Source organism: Octopus sinensis, linkage group LG19, assembly GCF_006345805.1.
Source record: "Octopus sinensis linkage group LG19, ASM634580v1, whole genome shotgun sequence".
Classification (NCBI taxonomy): domain Eukaryota; kingdom Metazoa; phylum Mollusca; class Cephalopoda; order Octopoda; family Octopodidae; genus Octopus; species Octopus sinensis.
In genome coordinates this window covers 32,725,429-32,743,873 of record NC_043015.1, presented here as the reverse complement: position 1 = coordinate 32,743,873, position 18,445 = coordinate 32,725,429, and the positions used below count along the sequence as shown (strand labels likewise).

At 33.8% G+C, this 18,445-nt stretch overlaps 1 pseudogene; it reads right to left on the bottom strand.

Moving 5' to 3' along the window:
* Positions 1 to 444: 444 nt before the first annotated feature.
* LOC115222405 lies at positions 445 to 563 on the bottom strand (annotated as a pseudogene).
* Between the last annotated feature and the right edge of the window lie 17,882 nt (positions 564 to 18,445).

Sequence of the window (18,445 nt, the reverse complement as noted above, 5' to 3'; positions counted from 1 at the left end):
CCGCTAAGTGACGGAGACGTAAACACACTAGCATCGGTTGATAAGCAATGCTAGTGGGACAAACACACACACATTACACATATATACGACAGGCTTCTTTCAGTTTCCGTCTACCAAATCCACACAGTGGGACTGAACCCGAAACCATGTGGTTGGTTAGCAAGCTACTTACCACACAGCCACTCCTGCGCCTATATATATATACATTTATATATATATCTGTCCGATCTTTATGCTTGTTAACTCCTCCCAGACCGTTTGTGCAAGGACAACGAAGCTCAAACCAGCAACTCCTCTAATCCCAGGAAATGTCCTAAGGAAATGTTCGAGGCCATTGTAGATGACACTTGCTCAAGGTGCCACGCAGTGGGACTGAACCTAGAACCATGTGGTTGGGAAGCAAGCTTCTTACCACACAGCCACTCCTGCGCCTATTTTTAAAGACGTTTATAGCAGCAAGGTTTCTCAAGCGGTCACCAGTCTGAGTACTAACCAGGCTCGACGTTGCTTAACTTCAGCGATCGGACGAGAACTGATGTTTTCAACGTGATATGGCCGAAAATACATATATATCTATATTAATGTGTGTGTGTGTGTGTGTGTGTGTGTGTGTGTGTGTGTCTGTGAATCTATATGGTTGGGTGTATTTGCGTGTGATTTATGCGTGTCCATCTTTCCTTCTAGCAGCACACATATACACACATCCATAAATCGTTCTGTCAACCGGCGTATCTTCATGTTTATGAATATGTGAATATATTTCTATACATATAACCTCTCTCTCTCTCTTTCTCTCTCTAAATAGCTATCCTTCTGTTTGCCTAAGTAACCATTTAATGTCAGATCTTTCGGTATACATCACTACTGGGTCACCTAGCCAATACTGTTTGCTCATGAAACTCATATATATACATACATACATAAATATATACATACATAGATACATAGATGCGTACATACAGATATATACTAGTGTCGCTGTTTATGCGTGTGTGCCATAGATATGTCGCAAGCATTAACGATATCATTAAACAAAATGGAAGACTTCCAGTTAACTGTCAGATATGTCAAATGTTTTACAGAAACATACACTAATATCAACACAGTAATCCAAGTATATGTTGCCCAAACATGTATATGTTACACATATAGATGTGTATCGGACTACAGATGTGTGTTCATGGTTATTGACGCATATATTCGCTGCAGATGACAGCTCGAGTCTATTAGAAATATAATACGCTTACACGCAGTCACACACACACACATATACATACATATAAAGTATACCTTATTATATGATAATGGTATCCGCAATTTAAGAAAGGACTCAATACATTTGAATATTGAGTGCATTATATATATATATATATATATATATATATTAGAAGGTTTGGAGATGATGTATAGGTATTTTTTGATAGAAGAAATGACGGTACTCAGAAATTCGGATGTTTTATATTTACAGATATTTATTTGTATATTATATGTTTTTATACATCATATATCATATATTAGCGCTTTCGTCCATTCTAGTGGAGTTTTCAAATAAGAATATATATATATATATGTATATGCACATGCACTCAATATATATATTTTTGTAGTAGTTGTCGGAGAATTTCTATGAAATCACCAGCGCCATTATTTGGTTTCCTAATCGCTCCGATTGTAATCCGTTAGATTAATGTGTGCGAAGTACGGTCGAGGAAACACCAACCGCTCTGCCTGCAACACCAAGGCTGAATATAATATGTTCGAAGATCTCCCCAGGGACACAGTAAGGGACGCATGTGACAGGTTCCGGAGCCGTGTTGCGTTTGTGGTTGAAGCTAATAGGGCTACTTTGAAGGAACTGTTATCTCCCAGTTATTATCTACTTGATATTTACTTTTATTATTATTATCATTATTATTATTATTATTATTATATTATTATTATTATTATTATTATTATTATTATTATTATTATCATCTTTATTATCATTATTATTATTATTATTATTATTATTATTATTATTTTTAGTTGGGATATTGTATTTGTTTCTTTTTATGTAAACTGTCAAATATAGCCCGAACACCCTGTATGTACGCTTGCAGTGCCCATGGCACATTTACAGGCTTTTCAACTCTGTTAGGAAGGAGAGAGAGAGAGAGAGAGAGAGAGAGAGAGAGAGAGAGAGAGAGAGAGAGAGAGAGAGAGAGAGAGAGAGAGAGAGAGAGAGAAAACAAGTTATCCTTAAGCTGGACTCTTGATACAAATGTCTCCCAGAAAATCGGAATAATTTCCGAAAGGTATCCGATCAGACATTCAACCGCCATTCGGCCAATCAACTGGCTTGGATCAATACTTTACTATTCTTTTGTTCTATTATTCTTTTATCGGTTTCAGAAAGAGGCTGTGGTCATGCTGGGATAGCATCTTGATCTGTTTAGTCGAAAAAATTGACCCCAGGACTTATTTTTAAGGTTCGGTATTTATTCAATCGGCGTCTTTTTGCTGAACCGTTAAGTTACTGGGACGTAAACGATCTAACACAGGTTGTCAAGCGTTAGTGGCGGTATAAAAAAAGCACCAAGACACAGACATATATATATATATATATATATACAAACATATAATTATACACACACACGCACACAAACAAATATATATATATACGTATGTATGTAGATATATTATATATACATATATTATAATCAATATAGGGTGGCAAAAAAAATTTTGTAGAATTTTTTTCCACCAGCGGCCTAGTGGGAAAAATTAAATAGTAAGACCATTATAAGTTCACATCAACAATCAAGGAATAATAGGCCATTCACCCACTAGAAATAACAGCCAAAGCTCAACCGCAAATAAAAATTATTCGTAAACGGAGAAAATTTAAAAAACATTACCCTGTAAGTCTTATACGATGCACCGTTTATTGCTGTTTAATGGTAAACTAACCTGATAAATATATCAAGCCATCTTCATAGGCATCAGATTCTTCAGTTAGAAATAGCTCAAGTCGGAACAGATATTTTCACGAGGCATTCCGACCTGCCAAGGTAATATCTGACCTAAATTTCAAATCATCGCACTCGCGCCAAATTATGCAGCAAATAAATATAAGCCGTCATTCCATTACGGAATTAACCAGAAATTATAATTAATCAAATAGGGTGGAAAAAAAAATTTGTAGAATTTTTTGCCCCAGGGCCCTAGTGGGAAAAAATTAAATAGTCAAAGACCATTTATAGTTCAACATCAACAATCAAGGAACGCCCATAATAGGCCATTAACCCACTAAAATAACAGCCAAAGCTTCAACCGCAAATAAAAATTAATTCGTAAACCAGAGAAAATTTAAAAAACATTTACCCTGTATTTCTTATACGATGCACCGTATATCTGCTGTTTAATGTAATAACCTGATAATTAAATCTAGCCAATCTTCCATAGGCCCTCAGATTCTTCAGTAAGATATCAAGTCGGAACAGATATTTTCACGAGGCATTTCCGACCCTGCCAAGGTAATATTGCACTAAAATTTTCAAATCATCGCACTCGCGCCAAATATCGGTGTGTATATATATATAAATATATACACATCTATATAGCAATATATATTACATACATATATATATTACATATATAAAACTATTATACATAGCTATATATGCATAATATATATATATTATTATTATATATATATATATATGTTGTATGTATGTTCCAAGCTTTCCACTATAAAATTTCATCGAGCAAATTCGCTCATAAGAGGCATTCATCTGCCTCGTGACCATTGAAGAAGACACTTGTGCAAAGTGCTGCACAGTGGGACTGAACCTGAAACCATGCGGCTGCAAAAACAAGTTTCTTAACCGCACAAACATCACTGCAACTGCAGTAGGGTGTGATCTGAGGGGAAATTTGGTCGCTATTTCTAGCATCTAACGTACGTTTCTTTCATGGTTTAATAGCTTCAATTTGTATTGTATCAGCACTACTATAGGCAGATGCATTTTAGGTATTCGGTAAAACAATTCAAATTTGAATAGATTTTTCGACTGCCTTTTCATCGGTGTTTTCTCTGACATTCTTCAGAAGCTCTGTTATTCTAAACAAACATATCTTCCTTATGATTACATAATTTGGTCTGAAATATCACTGGATGAAGTTTAAAGTTTTGAAAAATACCTATGATAATCATGCCACATTATTAATGTATATACTGAACACTCTTCTTCTTCTTCTTCTTCTTCTTCTTCTTCTTCTTCTCCCCCTCCTCCTCCTCCTCCTCATCATCATTATCATTATTATTATTATTATTATTATTATTATTAATCTTTTATTTCTCTCCCCCTCCTTTTTTTTCCATGCATACACACAGATATATGCATGTGTCTGTATACATGTACAAACACATGTATCTCTCTCCCTCTCCCCCTCTCTCTCTTTCAGTATATATATATATTTGTGTGTGTGTGTGTGTGTACATTATATATATATGTCTGTTTATATTTAAATATATATATGTGTGTTTATATATACATACATATATATATGTATGTATGTATATATATATAACGACAATACGTACATAATGACATATGCAGAGAAAGAAAGAGAGAGAGAGAGAGAGAGAGAGAGAGAGAAAGTGAGAGGGTGGTAAATACATAATACATACATACATGCATATCATGCATATACACAATGCATACACACGTACACATACAGTCATGCACGCGAATGTATGCTTGTAACTATGAATTCATGTTTGCCACCATATTTACGCGCTGTGAGGTTTATATGTAGCTGGCTTTGTGAAAAAAAGGATTGACTGGCCTAATGATGTGAATATCTATCTATGTGTGAAGTCATATGTTGGACCGAATGGCGAACGGAATGAAATTGAAAAGAACTCAATTCAGAATAGAGCAGGCGTGGATTAATAATAGTCTGATAGAAATCAATATTCTGTGAGTGTAAGGAATTAGAAAAAGCCAAGGAGACAAAAACAGATACAGAGAATGATAAAGAGAGGGTGAATAGGATATTAAGAGAAAAAGTAAAAGCGAAAGAGACTATTAAAGGGAGAGAGGAAGGAGAGAGAGAGAGAAATATGATAGCATTTTGTCAAGGAAAAATGGCCGCTCTTTGTGGTCAAAATTTGAACTTTTTAGAAAAACAAAACGAAGTCTTATTTGTTCGTATCTCTTGGATGTTTCTTCGTGTTGATAAAATAACGAGCCCATTGTTTTGGGAGGAATATTTTTTTCAAGTCGTACAAGTAAAAACAATAATATATATATAAGAAAAACAATAATATATATATATATGTAAAACAAAAACTAAAAGTAAATTATATATATACATACACCGAACCCCACCCCATCTCTACAGATATATGTATTTGAGTGTGTGTCTGTGTGCGTGTTCATGTGTGTGTGTAGATATGTCGTTGTACATATGTTTGTTTGTATGCGAGTGTATGAATATACGTATGTGACTGAGGAATGAACAAAAAGCTTATTATATTATTACAATAGCGGAAGCAAAACAACTAAACAAGATGTAGGAAAATGAATAAAAAAAAAATAACAATAATAATAATAAAATAATAATAACAATATTAATAACAATAACTAAATTGATAAATACAAAGATAAAACAACCAGCAAGATATTTTTTAAGTCACGTGATATGTTTTTGATTCTATAACCAAACTGAAGATATGATTTTCACCTTTAATTAGAGAAAGAGTACAGCTTATTTTTTCGTTTTACTTCACGTTATTTATATCCATGCACACACACATATATATAAGTATATATACTCATATATATATATATATATATATATATATAAATATATATATATATTATATTGTGTGTGTGTGTGTTTGCGTGTGTGTGTGTGTGTATGTATGTGCGTGCCTATGTGTTATTTATAGATGAATATGATTATTTACATACACTTGAATATAATATAGTCTGAAAGACACGCGTATGTATGTGTGTATTGAGTGTATATATATATAGTATATATATATATATATATATATTCATCTATAAATACACACATAGACACGCACATACACACAACACACACATACTCATCTATATACATACATACATACATACATGTACAGGCATTACATTAACTTATTGTTAAAATAATAATCTATCTATGACTATAATAAACAAAAATGAAAGCGAGATAAACTACGCCATTTTTTCGTACGTTGATAATTAATCATGATCATCATTTATATAACACACACACACACACCCACACACACTATATATATATATATTATATATATATATTATATATATCTAATTATATATATATATATATACAGTAAGAGACGAGTGAGACATGTACATATATAATAGATATATGTAATTATATGTATATATATATACACTCAGTTCCTATCATTGCTTCTACTGTCACCCTTTCAAAGGCCGCTGTTTTTCTCTGCTTGTTTCTTTTTGCTGATTTGACATATAATTCAACATGATCTACGTGGTTCACTTTGATGTATTTCTGCAAATAAGATCTAAAATTTCTTATTCTCTTATTTCTTTCTAGTTCTCCCTTTCTTTGCTTCTTTCGTTTTTCTTTCCTAGGATCCATTTTTTTTCTTCATTCTCTTTTTTCTTATCTTTCCACAGAAACACACGCTTTCCTCTGTATGCATATACATATCTATATAAATGTAATTCTTCGTGAAGACGTATTCAGTATTCGTGAATTACATCTTACTATTGCAAACTGTATGTATTTATAATATATATGCATACACACAGACAGACATACACACAACCAGACACACACGCGTACACGCACACACACACACACACGCATACATATTGTTTATGTGGACAATTTTTCAGGTAAACTTTCCGCAGCGAAAGGTCTTTCCACGTTCGAATGTACACGTCTGTGTTTTTGCCAAGGTATCTGGAATGCAGATCGAACTATACACAATACTTATAAATCACTTAGTAAAATGTCTTTTGAGATGGGGAAAATTCAGATAGTTTGATGTGGGATGCATATACCGTAACCTGGAAGTCTTGAAGATTCCTTACTTGTTTGTAAAATAAATTGTCTATTTTGGGTAGTTGATAGCCGAAGAATTTCTTTAATGATGCGTTGCTGGAATACCAAAACAGAGCGCGCTGCAATCTATGACATGGCTTGAGATATATCATAGTCTAACTTTGTATAAAATTTGATCTCTCCCCCTCTCTCTCTCTCTCTCTCTCTCTCTCTCTCTTTCTCACAGTATATTTATCTATCTATATGTTCAAGCGCACGCACAGAGATAGAGATAAAGAGAGGGAGAGAGAAGTCCTTCCTAACTAAAAAGGCTCTTAAGGACGGTTTCCCAGACTCCGCGGATAGATAGATCAATCGATTGATCGATCGACAGACAGACAGACAGACAGACAGACAGATAGATAGATAGATAGATAGATAGATAGATAGATAGATAGATAGATAGATAGATAGATAGATAGATAGATAGATAGATAGATAGATAGACATACAGGCTAACATTCTTATTAGATTAGATAAATTCTTACTAAATTCTTACTAAGAATTTGGTTCGCAAAAGGGAACGAAACTTCCGTTAATAGAGTTAATGTAAAGCAATGGTGAAGATTATATTAAACTTTGGAAAAGTTTTGCATATCTTTACTATTCCGCAACAGATTATCCCACAAATTATCAGTACGTAGAAGTATGCTCATATATTCTACGTATGAAGGTATCATGTATGTATATGTATGAGTATATATAGATACAATTATAAATAAATGTGTGTGATTAAAGGCACGTGATAAATCAATCCATTAGACTAGTTTCCAGTAGAAAGACGAACATTTTCAAGAATTTACCGAAATTTCAGCAACGTCCACAATCAAATTCAATCGTTGTATGGTTGCATTATTGTCTGATATTTAACAAAAGAAGCGTAAGGAAGCGTTGTCAGTCAGTCAGCGACTGGCTCTTGTCTTCTTGATAGATGTACTTATAAATATTCATCAGCCACTCAGAATTTAATACACAATATCCAGACAAACTTACCTAGCTCCATATGCATTCAAAACCCACCTACCTTCACACATAGCTACTATATAATATATATATATATATATATATATATATATATATATATATATATATATATATATAATATATACATACATACATACATACATGAATAGACACACAAATACACACACACATATATATATATACACATCCGTGTTCATATTTATTCATGCTATTAATGATGTCCATAAATAATTTGCATACAGTGAAATACACACAATCACATGTGCATACTTACGCGCGAACGCACAGATGTGTCTGGTTATTTATCTATTAATGAATACATATGTATATGTGTATATATGTTTGGTATGTTTGTGTGCATGTTTGGGTATGTCAGTAAGAAATGTGTATGGCTAGGCTATATATGTATATAGGGACATATACATGCCATGGACATAGTTACAACGATTCGACTAAAATTAAATACAATTTAATCTATTGTCTATATGTCCATGTATGGAGGGAGTATGCATAAAGCAACTATATATCTATACGTCTATATATATATGTATATATGTACGCGCACTCACACATACACACACACACACACACAAGCGTATGCATAAGTAATATACTTTCTTATGTATAACATAATCTATATATTCTTATAATACATTCACTCCCCAAGACACATCCTCCATATCTATATTCCTGTCTATTTATCTATCTATCTATATGTCTGTCTGTCTGTTTGTCTGTCAGTCTGTCTCTCTGTCTGTCTGCCTATCTGTCTGTCGGTCTAATCTGACTGTATGTTTATCTCTCTATCTGTATATCTAACTATCTATCTATCTATCTATCTATCAATAATAATGATAATAAGGATTATTACGAAGTAGCATTAGCACTATCTTTAATTCCTTCATATATATATATATATATATATATATATACACACAGCTTCAAATAGACCTACATATGTTTCTGCTGCATCGATTAGTAACCGTTACAATTGCAACATCATATAATAATTATATATACATATCTAAAGTCTGTCGACCTCTCTCTCTCTCTGTGTGTGTGGTGTGTGTATTTTGGCTACATACATATATATATATATATATATAATACATATATATATATATATATATATATATATTATATATATTGATAAAACGGTTAAGAAAACAAAAGAAAGAAAGAGACCTCAATATTATGTAATAGAGGAAATTTATCTATACAATATGTTACATTACTCGGTAGTCAAGATAAAACTCTGAGTTTCAGATGCCGAAGTGGAAATCCACAACACCATCTCTTCGGTTATCTGGCTATTTAAATAGCCAGATAACCGAAGAGATGGTGTGTTGGATTTCCACTTCGGCATCTGAACTCAGAGTTTTATCTTGACTACCGAGTAATGTAACATATTGTATATATATTATATATATATATATAGACACACACAGCATTTATAGTGTTATAGTGTTTGATTAATAAACCTCGGATCATATCATGCTGACAATTTCTAAAAAGAATGAAATAGTGATGTATATATCTACCACTGAGTGGTGAGTTCATCACATCTTTTTCCTTATTTCTTCAAAAGTCAATTTCAAAGATTTAATTCCACCAAATATTAAGAAGAAATGATAATCTCTCTTGGAAAATCTGTTTGTTATGGGACCTCAAGCTTATGCATGTGTATAATAATAATAACAGCAGCAACAGCAACAGCAATGATATTTGTAATTTATATGCATATATATGCATATATATATTATATATATAGATATATATATATATATATATATATATATATATATATATATATATATATATATATATACATATATATGTAGATATACATTTGTTACATATATGTGTGTGTGCATACGAACACACACACACAGATATATGCATTTACATAAGTTCTGCGTAATGCGAACTTTTATATATTCATGTTTGTATGTGTGTGTTTTTGACAGTATCAATTCACATGGACCCTAACCTTTTTACTTTCTGTTTCTCTTACCAAGATGAGGATGCCAAGCTGTATGAGATCTCATCACCAACAATGTCAACATTATTGCCATGAACCTATTAGTAAGTGACATTTCATATTTACCTATTTTACCAGTAATTCATGTTTTTTTCCCCCTTAAATGTTTATCAGTGTTTTTGCGTCGATGTTTCTTAGTGGCATACAGTATGATCTATATACAGAGTCTCCCTACATATACACTCGCACAAACAGGAATACGCACATGTGTTTACCTACATAGACATGTATATGTGTGTGTGTGTGAGTGTGCGTGCATGTGTGCGTGTATATATATATATATATATAATATATATAAGTTCAGCAAAATTTAGATTCAGATGAATATGGTACTTAAGTCAAAGGCACCAGAATTTTGTATGCAATTATCCATATAAATCCATGGGGTGATTACAATCAAAATACGCAACAAGTATGTCCGAGGTAATGTGGTACGATCGTTTCATGCTACTTCGTAATACTTACAGTGTTTAATAAAATGAAGTAGCATGAAACGTCGTACCACATACCTCGGATATACTTGCTGCTATTATATGATTATATATATATATATATATATATATGATATTGTGTGTTTGTAAAACGGAATATTTCCTCACGCCTAGAGGTTTTGTGAGGTTGAGATTTGCTCGGAGTGATTTCGAAATATTTATTAACTTCAGTCTCATTGATGATCAAGGCTACTAACTTCAGACGCATAAAATTTGAAAGTAATACGAAAGAAGCCGGTTGACAGCCACAGTTATAAGCACTTCGTGGATTTCCCCCTCAAAATAATACAAATATGTGAATATTGTGTGTCTGAGTGTGTATGTCCATGCATATGTATGTGTGTGTACATATAATATATATCTATGTATAGATAATTTTTTTTTTGTTTTGCACCACGAAGATTCGTACAGTCTGTGATTATTTGATTATAGAGAAATAGATTTCCTGGTTATGCTATTGGTCTATTGCAGATTTTCTTATTAAGCTAGTGAGCCTTACTCAAGCCTACTAGCCGGTGACTATTCATTCCAACTTTTATGTCAATTCAATGCCGACAGTACAGGGAATTGTGCTATGTTGAGACGACTAACTACTTGTAGCTGGCTGAACTTTACTTTTGACGGTTCACTATATTAACCATGGCACTTACTTACAGCTACATGGACTGAGTACTTTATATTATCAGAGTTTCTCATATTTTAAATAATAGGAACCATGTTTATATGCTATAATAGTTTGGGTCATTATGCAAAGATAGACAATAGCCCTGAATTCAGATCTTACTCTGGATAAATTGAAAACAATCTCAAGTTACGCTTTTACTAGTATATCAATTTATTCAGGTATCTAGAAATTTTCAACAAGTTTGTTCAGGTACATCTGAATCGAGCCTGACCACTTTCCCAAAACAGAGCCTTTTAGAATGTGTATACTTCCAAATGTTACCTTTGTAATTCTCTGTCCCCGCAACGATTAGCCCCTTTCAATTCTTTGTGCAATCCGGTCATACGCCACCATCTTTTCCACCCATAAACCGTTTTCTTTCATTGGAAAATTTAAATAATGTATTTTGATATTTTCAATTTATTTCAATTTGAATGCCATAAAAAGGGATTAAATGGTTAACCTGTACACTCATTATTCCCGCTTTATGGCATTTAACGATATTTTTCAAAATATTCCTTTTTTTTTTTTGCCTACTTTTAAATCTGTTTTCCATAAACTTTTCCCTTGTTTTATCCTCTTCCAATTCCACATTATATATTTAGACATTGACTTCCATACATTCTCATTCTTATTCTAATTTTTATTTTAATTTTCAATATACGTAATATCACAGGTACTTTTTCCATTCCTTTCCTCTTTTTCTTTTCTCTCTGACTGATAGATTCCAATCTCTCTCTCTCTCTCTCTCTCTCTCTCTCTCTCTCTCTCTCTCTCTCTTTCATTTCTTTCTTTTATTGTAATTTGATATTTAGCGGTTATACAGTTAACTGATGCGTGAATGACATCTAAACAACACTTGCTTAGATAATCACTTATTTTAACGGCATCTCTTTTAAACACGTGTCGTGTGTGCGCCTGCCATTTTATGCATTAAGTTTCTATATAAATGTAATTTACATCATCTGAAATATATTTGTAGAAAATTTAGTGAAAAAAAATATTCATTTATTTGAACGTTATGAGGAAACAAAGTCCACGCTTGTGAATTATCCGAAACTCGTCTGCTCCATCACTAAAAACATTTTCCCAGCAAATTTCCTAAATAATCAGAATTTACACTATCTGAAAGGGATTTGATGAAAATTTCATTAAGATATATACGGAAAGCACACGTCTAAAGGCATGTCAACATCCAGAGACAAGACACAAGATGCTCTAAACAAATTCGTAGATGTTTATTCTGCCGTAGATCTAAGTTTATTTTTACCTGTGCTGAGAAACCAATTATTCTCTCTTCGTCCCGGCAAGACATAATTGTAATAACATCTTCTTTTCTGTTGCTAGAATGTATTAAGATGTACCGTATTTTCGAATGTGAATCGAAGAATACTTTAAGAACATAAAGATTACTGTACATTACATTGAAAATAAATCATATATATTTTAAACCTATCGATATTTCTACATAATTTGGCCATAGGCGATATAGATTTTAAAGAAATGTTTAGCTTTTTCCTTTTATTTGGGAGACAGATAAAGCTAAGGAACAAATATAAACAATATGCTGGAATTTATCGATTTAATCAACTAGAAGACGGTAATACAATATTTCTGTGATATATATATATATATATATATATTGATCAATTATCTGGCGATAAAATGAAGTATTTTTAGGTGCGTGTAAATATGAGAAATATTTAAAATTTCTTCTATTTTAAGGCAAGCACTTGTTCAGCATAGAAAAGAAAATGTACTGACACCTTCTAGACAATTAAATAGACAAATCCTGCTACATGCACTCTTTATCATTGCTTGCTTCCAATCTATACTTTTCTTGTCCGTATACATACTCCCACATACACATACTTACACACGAATATAATGTAATATTTGTATGTATGTATATATATATATATTGCGTGTGTATATATATATCTACACACACCACACATATATATCTATATATATAGATATACATACATACATACATACATACATACATACATAACATACATATATATATATATATATATATATATATATATATATATATATATATATATATATATATATGGTGAATGAAAGCGGAAGATGGAATATAAGAAAACTTTTATTATTAAACACGACAATTGTTTCAACTCACCTAGCATCGATCCCTCACGGTTGGGATACTTAACAACTGGTTCAGGGGCATCCAGCGGTGTAGATGTGTCTCATCAGGTGATAACTATACAACTCGTTAAAATAACATTCCCGCAAGTGATCTTCTCATTTCGTAGAAAGAAAAGCAGCAAAACGAAGGAAATATCTTCGTTTATATAGAATCATATAATTATATAGCATCATATAAAAGCAAACACATAGAGGAGTTGATTATATTGAGACTGATGGGTCGAAAGAATATTTTAAAATTTAAACAGCCACCGAGTTAAAACACAACAGGCCAGGTATCGTAGTGTGGGACAGGAAGGAAAACCGTCATGCAAATCAGTTATATTCTGAACAGCAATGTAGTCAGAAAAATATTAGGGTAAGAAGACCTCTACCGAAAATAGACCTTTATTGCAAATCTAGTAACTAAGTTACACTTTCAACTTCACATCTATTACTATCTCCAATAAAAACAGATATGAAGCTAAAAGTGTATCGTGGGTTCTGGGACTATAAAGATCTGTAAGATCCTCTTAATATTTAAAGGATGATGAATAAAGCCTACTATACATGAGTATATAGTTTAGTTATACTCATGCACATATGCATATATATATATATATATATATATATATATATATATAAAACCAAGCACAAGATACCCTCTATAAATGCACAAAATGTACTTTCATTTATGTATGTGTATATTCTGAAACACATTCATGTATAAAGCGTATATGTGTATGTATTTGTGTCAATGCGTTCTTTGCTCTAAGCATATGTTTTGTCTGATCATATGTAAACTATATATTTATACACACACACACACCACACATACACACACACACACACATACAAACACACACACACACACACACCACCCACACACACACACACACACACACACACACACACACACACACATACATTATATATATATATATATATATATATATATATTATATATACATGTCTTGAGGCATGCGTTTGTATACAGAATGATTACGCCTGTCCTTTCGAACACTGCACTGGCATTATAAATATATATACACGTATATATATATAGATAGATACATAGATACATAGATACATTCATATATACATACATATATATATATATATATTTGTCAGAGAGAGAGAGAGAGAGAGAGAGAGAGAGAGAGTGTGTGTGTGTATGTGAGTGTGTGTGTGCGTGCGTGTGTTTGTATGCTAATGTACGGCTCAGTGAGACTGAATATTAATTATGACATATATTTTGATATCTCTCCAACACTGTACAGGAAATATTGATTCTAGACGTGGAAATAATTGCCAAAGCAGACATTGTAAAGAAGTCTCTCCGATTATTCCACATTCATATTGCAACCGAAGTTCTCTGAACACACCATTGTCTCTTTTATTTCACATAGCTTGGCTGATTTGCAGAGAATTACGTTCCTTTATTTACATACGTATAAAGAAACACATCTACATTAACAGATATATACACACCCAAACTTATATATGTATCTATATGTGTGTATATATGAATATATACATATGTGTGCGTATGTATATATGTATATACATATTATATATATATATACATGTAGTTACACACATACACAATATATTTATATTTATTTATTCATATATTTTAGTGATACTCATGCACATAGGTATATATTTTGTGTATGTGTGTGTGTGTGTGTTTGCGTGAAGTCTAATGACTCAATGGTTAAGGCGTCGGGCTCACAATCATGAGGTAGTGAGTTCGATTCCCGGATCAAACTGTGTGTTGTGTTCTTGAGCAAGACACTATATTTCACGTCGCTCCACTTTATTAGCGTTGCTCAGCTGTATATATATATAGTGATATATATATATATATATATATATATGTATGTGTGTGTGTGTGTGTGTGTGTGTGTGTGCATAATATAAATAATATATATATATTATATGCGGTGCCCCAGCATGGCCACAGCTCAAGAGCTGAAACTGGAAAACATAAACATAAACAAACATAAACATTATTTATATTATTATATGGTTGAACGCCACGCATCCTCTTCCAAGTAAGTTTTATCCATATATACATATATATATATATACATTATACATACACACACACACACACACACACACACATATATATATATATATATATACATGTTACTTGGTACAACTCTCCCTCGAATGCATTGGCACTCACACACATGTATGAAATAGGGATTGACAGTCTGATATATAGACCCTTAAACAGCTACCCGGGCCGATAGATAGACAGATAGATAGATAGGATTCTTAGTGTCTAAGATAGGCATACATAGACCTCACTACATGTGCGCACACGCACAATAATATATACACATATGGTAATCTATTTAGCTGTTTGTCTCTATCCTACCTTTTTCTCTTATCGTTTGCTGTCTGTCTACGTATCTATCTATCCATCCATCCATCCATCCATCCTATCTATCCATCTATCTATCTATCTATCTATCTATCTATCTATCTATCTATCTATCTATCTATCTATCTATCTAGGCAAGTTTTGTCTAGTGAATGTTTTAAAAAAAGATGGGTGAATGTAGCAAGGATGGCACGTATGAATGACGAAGCCACCTTGACTATGATTCTATGAACCATAAAAATTAATACAGAGAGTTGCTTATTTGCAAAAAAAAAAAGAAAGAAAAAGAAATATAACATGTGACTTCATGACGAGAGGTACCGTGGTCTTTTCCGTAGGCTTTTCTTTCCACGAGTAAACTCACCTGTCCTCCCCTTTACACTTCATATTGACATTTCTGTGTTTTAACGATCCCTATTATTCATTTTTTTCTCTCCCCTTTTTTTTCCCCTTTTTCTTTCCTTTTTTTTTTCGATCCTTTTGATCGAAAACCACCACTCTCCCCCTTTTTTTTTTTTTTTACCCCCAAAAGAAAAGCTCTACTTGTAATTTGTTCTATCTGTGTGCAGCCCTGTGTGGCTAATAAAGAAACATCTATCTATCTATCTATCTATCTATCTATCTATCTATCTATCTATCTATCTGTACGTGCGTGAGAGAGAAAGAGTGAGTGAGTGAGTGTGTGATTGTATGTGGACACACACTCACACACATAGTGTGCTATCTGTCTATCCTACCCACTTACCTATCTACCTACCACCATACCTACTTATGTGTCTTTCTTTTCCTTTCTCTCTCTTTCTCTTTTTCTCTCTTTCTCTTTCTCTCTCTTTCTCTTTCTTTCTGTCTCCCTCTCTGTCTCTCTCATTCTCACCATCTCTCTAACCACCTACCTAACTTATTTACATGACTGTCTATCTAATTATCAATCTACCTGTCTATCTTTCCAGGTTTTTAAACATCTATCTTGCTAGATTTACACCTGATATGTTTTATTTACATACCTTTGTTCTCAGCAGACTTTCCTTTACCTTAATTAATATTTGATAGACTCCAAAAAGATATACAGATGTTTTCTATGCGTTTTAATTATTGTGAGCCAAGTGATCGACGGTGGTGGCAAAGAGCCGCTGGTGCGCGAGGTGAGATGTTCTCTACTACAGAGATACCTCTCGTGTTGGAATCACCTCCAACCATCATCATCGTCGTCGTCGTCATCCTCATCATCGTCGTCCTCGTCATCATCATCATCATCATCATAATCGACGTCGTCATCATCATTGTTATCATCCACATCGTCTTCATAATAATTATCATCATTGTCGTCGTATTCGTCATCATCATCATCAGTATCATAGCCATGACCACTACTGCTACCACCGCCGCCGCCGCTGCTGCTGCTGCTGCTGCTTATTTGTTTGTTGAGCGTTTGGGAGAAGTCCGAAACGTTGTCCTTTGCTATTCGTAAGACCTGCAGAAGAGAAAGCAGGTCAACCCCCGACACCGAGACCATCAACGGATGGATGAATGCGCATCCAGGCTCAGCGGTTGCGTAGGAAGTCGAGTACGAGAAACAGGAAGATAGTGTGAGAGAAAGTTGGAGCGAAAGAGTACAACAGGGGTCGCCACCACCCCTTGCCGGAGCCTTGTGGAGCTTTAGGTGTTTTCGCTCAATAAACAAACACAACGCCCAGTCTGGGAATCGAAACCGCGATCCTCCGACCGCGAGTCCACTGCCCTAACCACTGGGCCATTGTGCCTCCACTGCTGTTGCCGGCATTGTCAATTTAATCCGTAATCTGTGGTCAAGTTCCATCGTGATCTGTACCCCTGGGGGTCGTTCCCGTTTCGAATAAAGTCGATAGTCATCATCTGAGACAGCCGCCGTCTGTCTCAGATGACTATCGGGCAACGAAACCGTTCTTGCACACATTTTATTGGGAATCAATCATCGCAGATACCTGAAGTTAAGTCAAACATCTGTTGTAACATGTTGGGCTGATCTGGTCATCAACCAAGTTCATTGCAAGAGTCACACTTCTGGTCAAACGCGGTTTCCTTTGTGCGGTAACCAAAGCGGACATTACTAAATGGACCAAAGACAGAGATTTTCTTGCATAGCCAGGTTCTTATGAATTTCTTCAGGTTGTACTTGCAGAATATGTTGAGGGTGTTGAGGGAGGTGTTGTTTCCAGTAAATTTACTGAAAAGTGGGGGTCAGTGGTAGAAATAAACTGAAGAAATGCTTCCCTCCCTGCATGCATCTACACCAGTGTTTCTCAACCCTTTTTACCCTTACGTAACCCTTAAAATAAATTACATGTCTCAAGGAACCCTGCACAAAAAAATTATACACCATATCTTTCTCATATTATTTTCATCGTAGTTCACGTGGTAAATATGAAGTCTATATTACAATATTATCATAACCAATAGCATGTTGGTGGTGGTGGTGGTGGTGGTGTGGTAGTGGTGGTGTGATGGTGGCGGTGGTGGTGGTGGTGGCAGTGGTGGCGGTGGTGTGGTAGTAGTAGTAGTAGTAGTAGTAGTGATGTTATGGTGGTGTTGGCGGTAGGAATGTATGCCTGTCTGTCTGTCTGCGTTGATATAATATGTAT